The sequence below is a fragment of the Carassius carassius genome, chromosome 4, assembly GCF_963082965.1.
Source record: "Carassius carassius chromosome 4, fCarCar2.1, whole genome shotgun sequence".
Lineage (NCBI taxonomy): Eukaryota > Metazoa > Chordata > Actinopteri > Cypriniformes > Cyprinidae > Carassius > Carassius carassius.
The window spans coordinates 13,423,237-13,432,470 of NC_081758.1; the positions used below are offsets into that span (position 1 = coordinate 13,423,237).

Here is a 9,234-nt window from a genome sequence, read left to right on the forward strand (position 1 = left end):
ACATATATATATATATATATATATATATATATATATATATATATATATATATATACACATACATATATATATATATATATATATATATATATATATATATACAGATACATATATATATATATATATATATACACATACATATATATATATATATATATATATATACATGCATACATACATATATATATATATAAAACCAAGTACAAAAGCTGTATGGATAGATTCCCTAATTAGAATCGAATCAGTTGGTAGAAATAATAATAATGCATCTGTTAGAATAGTTGGAAAAAAATCATGAATGTCATTTTTTCAACTTATGATTCCAGTGAGAATTAAGCATTGTAGTCCTTAGGACAAAAACATACAAAAAGCAATCTCAGCTGACTGGCCAGAAAGGCATCAGTTTCAGCAGCCATGGACTGTACAAATTTCTGTTGGGAAGTTGGTGGCCAAATTAAGAGACTGCTAAATAGATTAATCTGTCGATTAGCGATAGACCCCTCTTGATTATTCAGAAGGCATCTGCTCAGCCACATCTTCTGAGCTTGATTGCCTGAGGCCCCCTGAGGCCAGATCGGCTCAGTGCGATCAGAAACCCTACCTGATCCCAGACAATTGATTTTTAATGAGACTTCGTCTCTCAGTACTCTGGCAGCATCTGGCTTTGATCTGAACAGATGATAACTGGGCTTCATCGAGCCAGCGCGGTTTAACCTAACAGCCGGTGATGGACTGCTGTTGTCTGCCAAGAGCCGATACCTCTGGAAACACATGCCTCAAGTAGAAGTAACCAATACAAGCCCTGCTGTAGGTGGGATTATGTTCCTGGTGGTCCGAGAATTACTCAGTGCAATCAATTGGAAAAAACACCACTTGGATTTATCTTCGGTCATTGTGAATATAGTGACATTTAAAGGCAACGTTCATTGACCGCAAGAGCTGAGCTGAACTATATGTATAAAGGTAGACCTCCTATTGGAGGATGTTTTGTTTTGTTAACTAAGAAAAAGAGAGAAAGAACAGAGAAAGAAAGAAATACAGTGGAGTCCAAAAGTCTTACTCACTTTCAGAATCTAAATTAAACATGGAAATGACCTTTTAGAGTTTTGAAAAATATACACCAAAAAATGTTGGAAAATAAAAGAAATAAAAAATATTCTACATTTCTGGATCACTAATCAAATAAGTGAATTACTGACATTGATCGAGTGGCTCTTTGTACAGGCAGGCAGAAGTTTTTGTTTCCACTTAAGCTCAGTGTGTTCTTTGGATCCTCTTAAATGAATATCAGCTCTGACACAACCTTGTGGAGTGCAAATTCTGTAATTCAGATTTCTCGGGTAAATTTTTACTCAAATTATTTATTATTTATATAATACATAATATATAATTTATATAATATATTTATATATACTATTATTTATATAAGTAAAATGAGTACCAATACTAATTATTGCCATAATTGGTAGTGGAAATAATTGATTAATAATAATAACAATAACAGTACTATAAGACACTAGTTAGTGTTGTAGTACTCAAGACCAGTCTTAAGACCTTTTTTTTAAGGTCTTGGTCTTGTCTCGGTCTCCACTGCATTTGGTCTTGTCTCCATCTCAGACTAAGAGGACTCTGAATTTTATTTGAAGATTGGTCAAGACCATGACTGTGATGTTGTTGTTCATGAATTTAAGCATGATTGCAAGTGTGATATTGATTTTTATATAATCTTTCAACAAACAATAAGTTAAGTGAATTACATTTTAGACAAAATGTAAAAAGTTTTTGTTATTTCACAAGGAAAGTAGTTAAAAACAAATCTATAACAGAATGTTTCTGAGCAAAACAAAGCAGTATTTTGTTGGGGAATGAATCGGTGGCTTTGAATGAATCGGCTGAATACATGATTCCATTACTCGCTCATTAATAAGTGATTTGCCACCATCTAGCCAACTGGCAGTTTTAGTGTCATTTAAAAGTATCAGTATATTTTTCCAACATAACTGTATATGCAAAAATGAACTTTTAAAAAAAAATGATCTCAACAATATTTATGTAGTTGTAATTGTACCAATTCAGATGCAACTTCTGTGTCACCTCTGCAGTTCAAAGAAGAATTTTGTTGTTTGTGATTTCATTTTATTGGTAACCGATCTATACAGTCTTATTATTCTAATTGTATTAATTAATTAAATCCAATGCATTTTTTGTTTAGGTGGTCTTGACTACAACATTAACACTAGTGTGGTACAGTATATACAGGTACTGGTCATATAATTAGAATATCATCAATAAGTTGATTTATTTCACTAATTCCATTCAAAAAGTGAAACTTGTATATTATATTCATTCATTACACACAGACTGATATATTTCAAATGTTTCTTTCTTTTCATTTTGATGATTATAACTGACAACTGATGAAAATCCCAAATTCAGTATCTCAGAAAATTAGAATATTACTTAAGACCAATACAAAGAAAGGATTTTTAGAAATCCTGGCCAACAATGCGGCGTGGCATGGAGTCAATCAGTCTGTGGCACTGCTCAGGTGTTTTGAGAGCCCAGGTTGCTCTGATAGTGGCCTTCAGCTCTTCTGCATTCTTGGGTCGGGTATATCGCATCTTCCTCTTCACAATACCCCATCTATTTTCTATGGGGTTAAGGTCAGGCGAGTTTGCTGGCCAATTAAGAACACGGAGAAAATAGACCTTAAACCAGGTATTGGAAGCTTTGGCACTGTGTGCAGGTCCCAAGTCCTGTTGGAAAATGAAATCTGCATCTCCATAAATTTGGTCAGCAGCAGGAAGCATGAAGTGCTCTAAAACTTCCTGGTATACAGCTGCGTTGACCTTTGACCTCAGAAAACACAGTGGACCAACACCAGCAAATGACATGGCACCCCAAACCATCACTGAATGTGGAAACTTTACACTGGACCTCAAGCAACGTGGATTGTGTGCCTCTCCTCTCTTCCTCCAGACTCTGGGACCCTGATTTCCAAAGGAAATGCAAAACTTACTTTAATCAGAGAACATAACTTTGGACCACTCAGCAGCAGTCCAGTCCTTTTTGTCTTTAGATGCTTCTGATGCTGTCTGTTGTTCAAGAATGGCTTGACACAAGGAATGCGACAGCTGAAACCCATGTCTTGCATACGTCTGTGCGTAGTGTTTCTTGAAGCACTGACTCCAGCTGCAGTCCACTCTTTGTGAATCTCTCCCACATTTTTGAATGGGTTTTGTTTCACAATCCTCTCCAGGGTGTGGTTATCCCTATTGCTTGTACACACCTCTCTATTAATGTGCTTGGACACAGAGCTCTGTGAACAGCCAGTGTCTTTTGCAAAGACGTTTAGTGTCTTAACCTCTTTGTGCAAGGTGTCAATGGTCGTCTTTTGGACAACTGTCAAGTCAGCAGTCTTCCCCATGATTGTGTAGCCTACAGAACTAGACTGAGAGACCATTTAAAGGCCTTTGCAGGTGTTTTGAGTTAATTAGCTGATTATAGTGTGGCACCAGGTGTCTTCAATATTGAACCTTTTCACACTATTCAAATTTTCTAGTGTGCCCGATATTGAATTTGGGATTTTCCTTAGTTGTCAGTTATAATCATCAAAATTAAAAGAAATAAACATTTGAAATATATCAGTCTGTGTGTAATGAATGAATATAATATACAAGTTTCACTTTTTGAATGGAATTAGTGATTAGTGATTACTTTTTGATGATATTTTAATTATATGACCAGCACCTGTATTGTGGGCTTACCCATGTTTGGAAACTTCTATTTTTGCCATTATGGGTTATGAATAATCTCCATATTGTTTTCAGTCCTTGCAGTTCCCTACTGAAAATCAATGGATTAACCATATATTAAGTTACGATATATGTAGTTACGATAACAAAAATTAAGATATAACTCTACCAATATGTTTTGTTGTTGGCATAACAGGCTGTATATCCAGTCAAACTCAAAAATATTATGGTGTATTTTATGTAATTTGTTAGAAACTTGGTCAACTCTAAATAAAACTATGCGAGGTAAAGGAAAATATGACCCAGACAACATAAATAGAGAATGAATATTTATGACCATATTTATTTGTTTCTGCATTTTATTTGTAATATTAATTTATTTTAATATTAATTGTTTTATAAGGACAGTTTTTTTTTTTGTTGTATTTTTGTGCACTTTGTGCCACATTTACTTAAGTTACTCGTGGATTTTTCTTTCTCTTTCAGCTCTCTCTGAAATGTAGGGCTCCCGAGGTGTCTCAGTATGTGAACCAGATGTACGATGCCATTCTTAAGAATTGAACGTCTCTATCGTCCCTTTCCCCCTCCACATATATGTCTCCAGGATCCCGCTCTCCATGCTTTCTGCCATTCTTTTAAATCCATCTATAGGTACCAGTTTACTCACTGTGCCCATTATGTAATAATCATACAAGTTCTGTTCTAGCCAAATGTTTTGATGTTGTTGATAAAGTGTCGAAGGGAATTTTGGAACACCGCTCCAGTGTGAATATATATGTATATATTTTTTAATTGTTTGAATGCTTTGTCAGTACTTCACCATCACATGCCCTGTATGGTCATAGGCAAAGAAGGGAAAAATAGTTGAATCTAAAAATAGCATAGAGGGAATGTAACACAGCAGGTGTCTGGCATGTGGATGTACTTTTAAGTTATCCTGTTTGACTGGTAACCACTTAAAAACAAATGTAGTTACCTAAAATATTTACCATTTTTGATTTTCATAATACATTTTGGCATTATCGCTTGTTTGATTCTCTGGTATGCTGCAACATTGCTTCATGCAATTGTACAACATGCAATTGTATAGTTGTAGAGTTGGTCTTTTCCCTGAAACTTAACTAGTCTTCATGCTGGTGCTGGGGACTAAATGTGAACTTTTTTGTTGCCATATTTGCTAATGTGCCTGTGAACCTGCATGTAAGCAGCTTAAGCTTAAGAGAGTGAAATATTAATACAATAACCCTTATGTGTGCAAATATGAGTTTTAATGATTACCATTTATATTACCAATATGATCACAGTGCATCTCAATACTGAAATGTGAGGTCTCACATCTGACATAAATTCAACAAAATGTTTGATCAAATTTCTTCAGATTTATTTTTATGGATAGCAATGTAAAATAATGTCAGCAGTGTTGACATCCCAAACATTCACCCTCACTATGTTTGTCATTATGTATATTTTATGTATATACACATAGTAGAATGAGTCAATTTGATGTCATGTTCAGTGAGATGAATCAGCTCTGGAGATGAGTCAGGCATGTCATATTCACTCAGGTCTGTAAGAGAGCCCAGACTAAATACTGAACAGCTCTTATGGTACATGCTCAATGATGACACTCGGGGAGGCAGGCACACATCATATTTGCATCTTTGGATGTTACACATCAAGTCTTAATGTTTTTTTTTCTTCTTCTTCCCCTTCCCCTCAAAAAGGTGAAGTGTGTAAACATGTCTCAAGACTCTTTTCAGTTCCATTTCATTGTGCTTCATCCTGCTAAATGGCTCTCAGTCAGGGTGCTGTTGCCCATTGAAGGGCCTCTGCAAACTTCTAAGGGCACTACAAAATGGCTTAAAATTATTTGAAATAAGAAAGAAAGAATTTTAAAGTTAAAAAGAAAGTTAAAAACACACAGACATAAACTGCTATTCTTAGTTTCCCTCAGCAACTGTCCTTTTTATTCAAGAAGCAGGAATCCATATAGTCATGAAAAACTTGGAATTTTAAAACTGTGGTGTACAATCAAAATAAATACTAAAAAGAATAAATACCAAAATAAATATTACTAAAAAAAAATGGAAATGTCTATAATAAATATGAATTTTCTCATTGTTAGTGAAAACTTGAGTGGTGCCTTTGAACATTGTCGTTGACAATTGCCTTGGAGTCAAAAAGACTGAGAAACACTAATTGTTACGTATGTATGTACTGTATGTATGTATTTCTTAAAATGCATAAAAATGCTAGGTTGTTGGGTCAAATATGGATTAACCCAACTTTTGGATAAAAATATTAATTAACCCAACAGTAGGGTTAGTCCATATTTGACCCACATTTGGGTTGAAAGAACCCAGCATTTTTTAGAGTGTAGATTACCTAGTGACATTATTTTCTGTATATTATATTGTTATACCTGAAGTTGCCAACAAATATAACTTATGAGTTAATCACTGAATTATTCACTCAAATAGAGAACCCATAATCATGTGGTGTAAACACTAAATTGGCCATGTTGGCATTGTCATGCCGCTCATTTACAAGTCTACTCTCATGGCCTCATTGGATAGTTTAGTGTTTATCAGAATTTCATCAGAAGTAATAGCTTAACTTGATATTTTTCACCTACTGAGTCCTGTGAACTTCTCAATTTATGTCACTTTTTGCATATAGAAGAGAAATTGGTAAATTTGGAGGCTGGGTCTGTCCCTTATGAGTAAGTCATTGAAAAGCTCTCAACCAAATCATTCAGAGACACTGATTCGTTCAGAAATAAAACACCTGTGTCTATAACTTTCTCAGTATTAAGGTATTGTTTGTTGTGGATTCAGTCAAATCGGAGTACTGCTCTCGTTTAAACTGCTTTTTTTTCATGGCTTATACAAATGCAAGGCAAGTTCTTTCTTTTGAGGTATTTGAAAAGTATTCATTCTAAAGGGGCAAATGACATCAGATAATGGAAGTCATTAACTGAATAAATGAGATTAATTATTAGCCATAACCCTGCTCCCTTTAAACAGCACTGAACTGAAGTCCTGTCGCACCTGGATACAGCCACTGATTGTATGAGTGACGTGACGCGAACAGGTAACAGCCACGTGGTTACTTAGCAACAGAAGAAAAGATTAGGTTGCTAAGAAACAGCCGCGGTATTCAGAGACTGTTGATAAAGAACGTGTTCAATTTCAGATAGAGATGATGACAGTATGCAATCACGACAGTCACTCACATAAACAGAAGCCGTTGAGAGGGGGATGATCGTTTCTGTGGAAAGGGCATATGCATCGATTTTAAGATAATAAGTGTATCTCATTCTCCACGTGCTGATATTTACTCCCCGGTTTTTAATGTATGCTATGCTGCTGACAACTATGGCAAGCCGTTTGAACATTTATTCTGTACTAGTAGTTTAACATTTAGATTTGTGCAGTAAAGTAAAATATTATTTTTACTTTCGAGTTAAAAGTCAAATAAATAATTGGCCCCTCAGAAGGCCTCCAATGAAATGTTGATGCTCAAATTTAATAATTATTGTAATTCATGGATTGATGATGTTTCTTTATAATGAAATGTATTAATAATTATATTAATTAGAGGTTGCAAACATGATCTTTACTCATCATAACCAGTTAGCTTTTACATGTCTTCATTAATCATAATTTATAGGCCAGTTAAATGGAATTTATCAGTCATTTTATAGTCTATCGCTTTTATATCCTCCTTCAATTTAAGTCCTGTAGAATCGGATAATATGTGGCCATATGCGCCGTTCATACGGGTCACGTCCCAGGCAGGATTTTAATAATGCCTAAAATATCCAGGTTTTGGCTATTCGCACTATGCAGTTTGATCGTTGTGTAACATTCATAAGAACTATAAAGAGCAGAGCAGATGGCTCCTTATGCTTTCGAATCACTTTTCAAGTGTTTGTTCGTTCGTTTGACTTGAAGCATTGTGGCGCACTTAGTTTTTTTGGGGGATTTGTGCGCAGCTACTCTTCAAGTCAATCGAACAAACAAACACGTGCACATATTTGCATCGCTTTGATAAGGGGAAGGGCCAGATACCCCTTCAAACAAAGATTTTTTGGGACAAACTAAGGGGTATGAATTATCTTGGCATCATGGCTGCCTGAGCAAACAAAAAGATACATGAATGTAAGCTTTTTTGCCATAAATAAAGATTCATATCAAGTTCATATTATCGGTCATGTTACACAAAGAAATGTTTGCAAAAAATCACTAATATTTGCTAACGTCATATCATTACAAGACTGCACGATAGTACCACAACATATTTTAATGTCCGATCAGGGAGATAACCACCATAGACATTGAGGGGGGCTAGTCCCCCCAATAATTAGAAATCGCTAAACCATTTTCTCAAAAATTGCCAATTCAAGAGAGAGATCGAGATGAACGACATTGCGTGTATTCATGTCTGTGCATTTCTCTTTTTAGAGTGAGTTTACTTAAAACAGGGACTATATCCTGTATTTAATAAGAGTCCTGGGGCATCATTGACAAGTTTATTTTCTCCTGGATGTGTGAGCTGCATGATTTCCATGTGTGTGTGTGTGTGTATGTGTGTGTGTCAGTAAGCAGTGCATTAATACATAACGATAATTAAAGGCTCTAATGCACACCAGTGTATGTGTGTATTGTATAGCTAGATGACGAATGATGACGTGTGACAGTATAGTAGTGGTGTCCCAATTCTTAGAAGAATATTTTCACCCCAGGGGAAGGGGAAGGGGTAAAAAATAGAATTGGGATTGGGCCTTAATCATCCAGACTGGCACAGTTTAACCAGCAGTGGTTTACTTCAGCCATTAGGCAGTGTGTAAGGGAATATATAATTAAGTGACACTTTAACTAACGATTATGTTTCCATAGATTAAAGGTACATTTTGTAAAGTAAAATATCCAAAAAACACTAGGCTAGTGTTATATATTTTGTCCAGCTGATTACTAACAATATCTCTAATGTTTTCAACTACTTGTAAATCGTGAGAAAATTCCCATTGTAAACAGTCACACGGGGCAGTGCAATCGCCTGTCAATGACGTTAGTTACCCTTTGTTACCACCTTTACTTACGTAGAAACCACATGACAACAGTGTCGTGGACAAATGCGGAAGTAGTGTCTAGCGTCCAGCAAACCACTAGCTTGCTTCAAGCAGTTCCTTATTTACTACTTCTTGCACATTTTATGGTGGATTGTGTTACTTATTTATGGAACATAAATTACTGTTTTCTGTCTGCCACTGGTTCTGTCAACAAGGACAGCTCCCATAAAGGTAAGCATATGGGTCAACCAACCGACCCAAGAAGAGTTTGGTACAAGAGGAGAGAAAGAGCGACGATCAATATCGGTGTTGCATTTTCTAGATGGAAAAAGCTTCGTGACAAACCTTAACTAGAAAGAGATGCCGATCTCGCTTGTGTTTTACTCGACAGGTGAGTTGTTTTGA

General features: G+C 35.5%; 1 pseudogene; it reads left to right on the top strand.

Moving 5' to 3' along the window:
- LOC132136464 (AP-2 complex subunit beta-like) overlaps nt 1-4,824 on the top strand; it is a 29,467-nt pseudogene extending 24,643 nt beyond the window's left edge.
- Nucleotides 4,825-9,234: the final 4,410 nt, after the last annotated feature.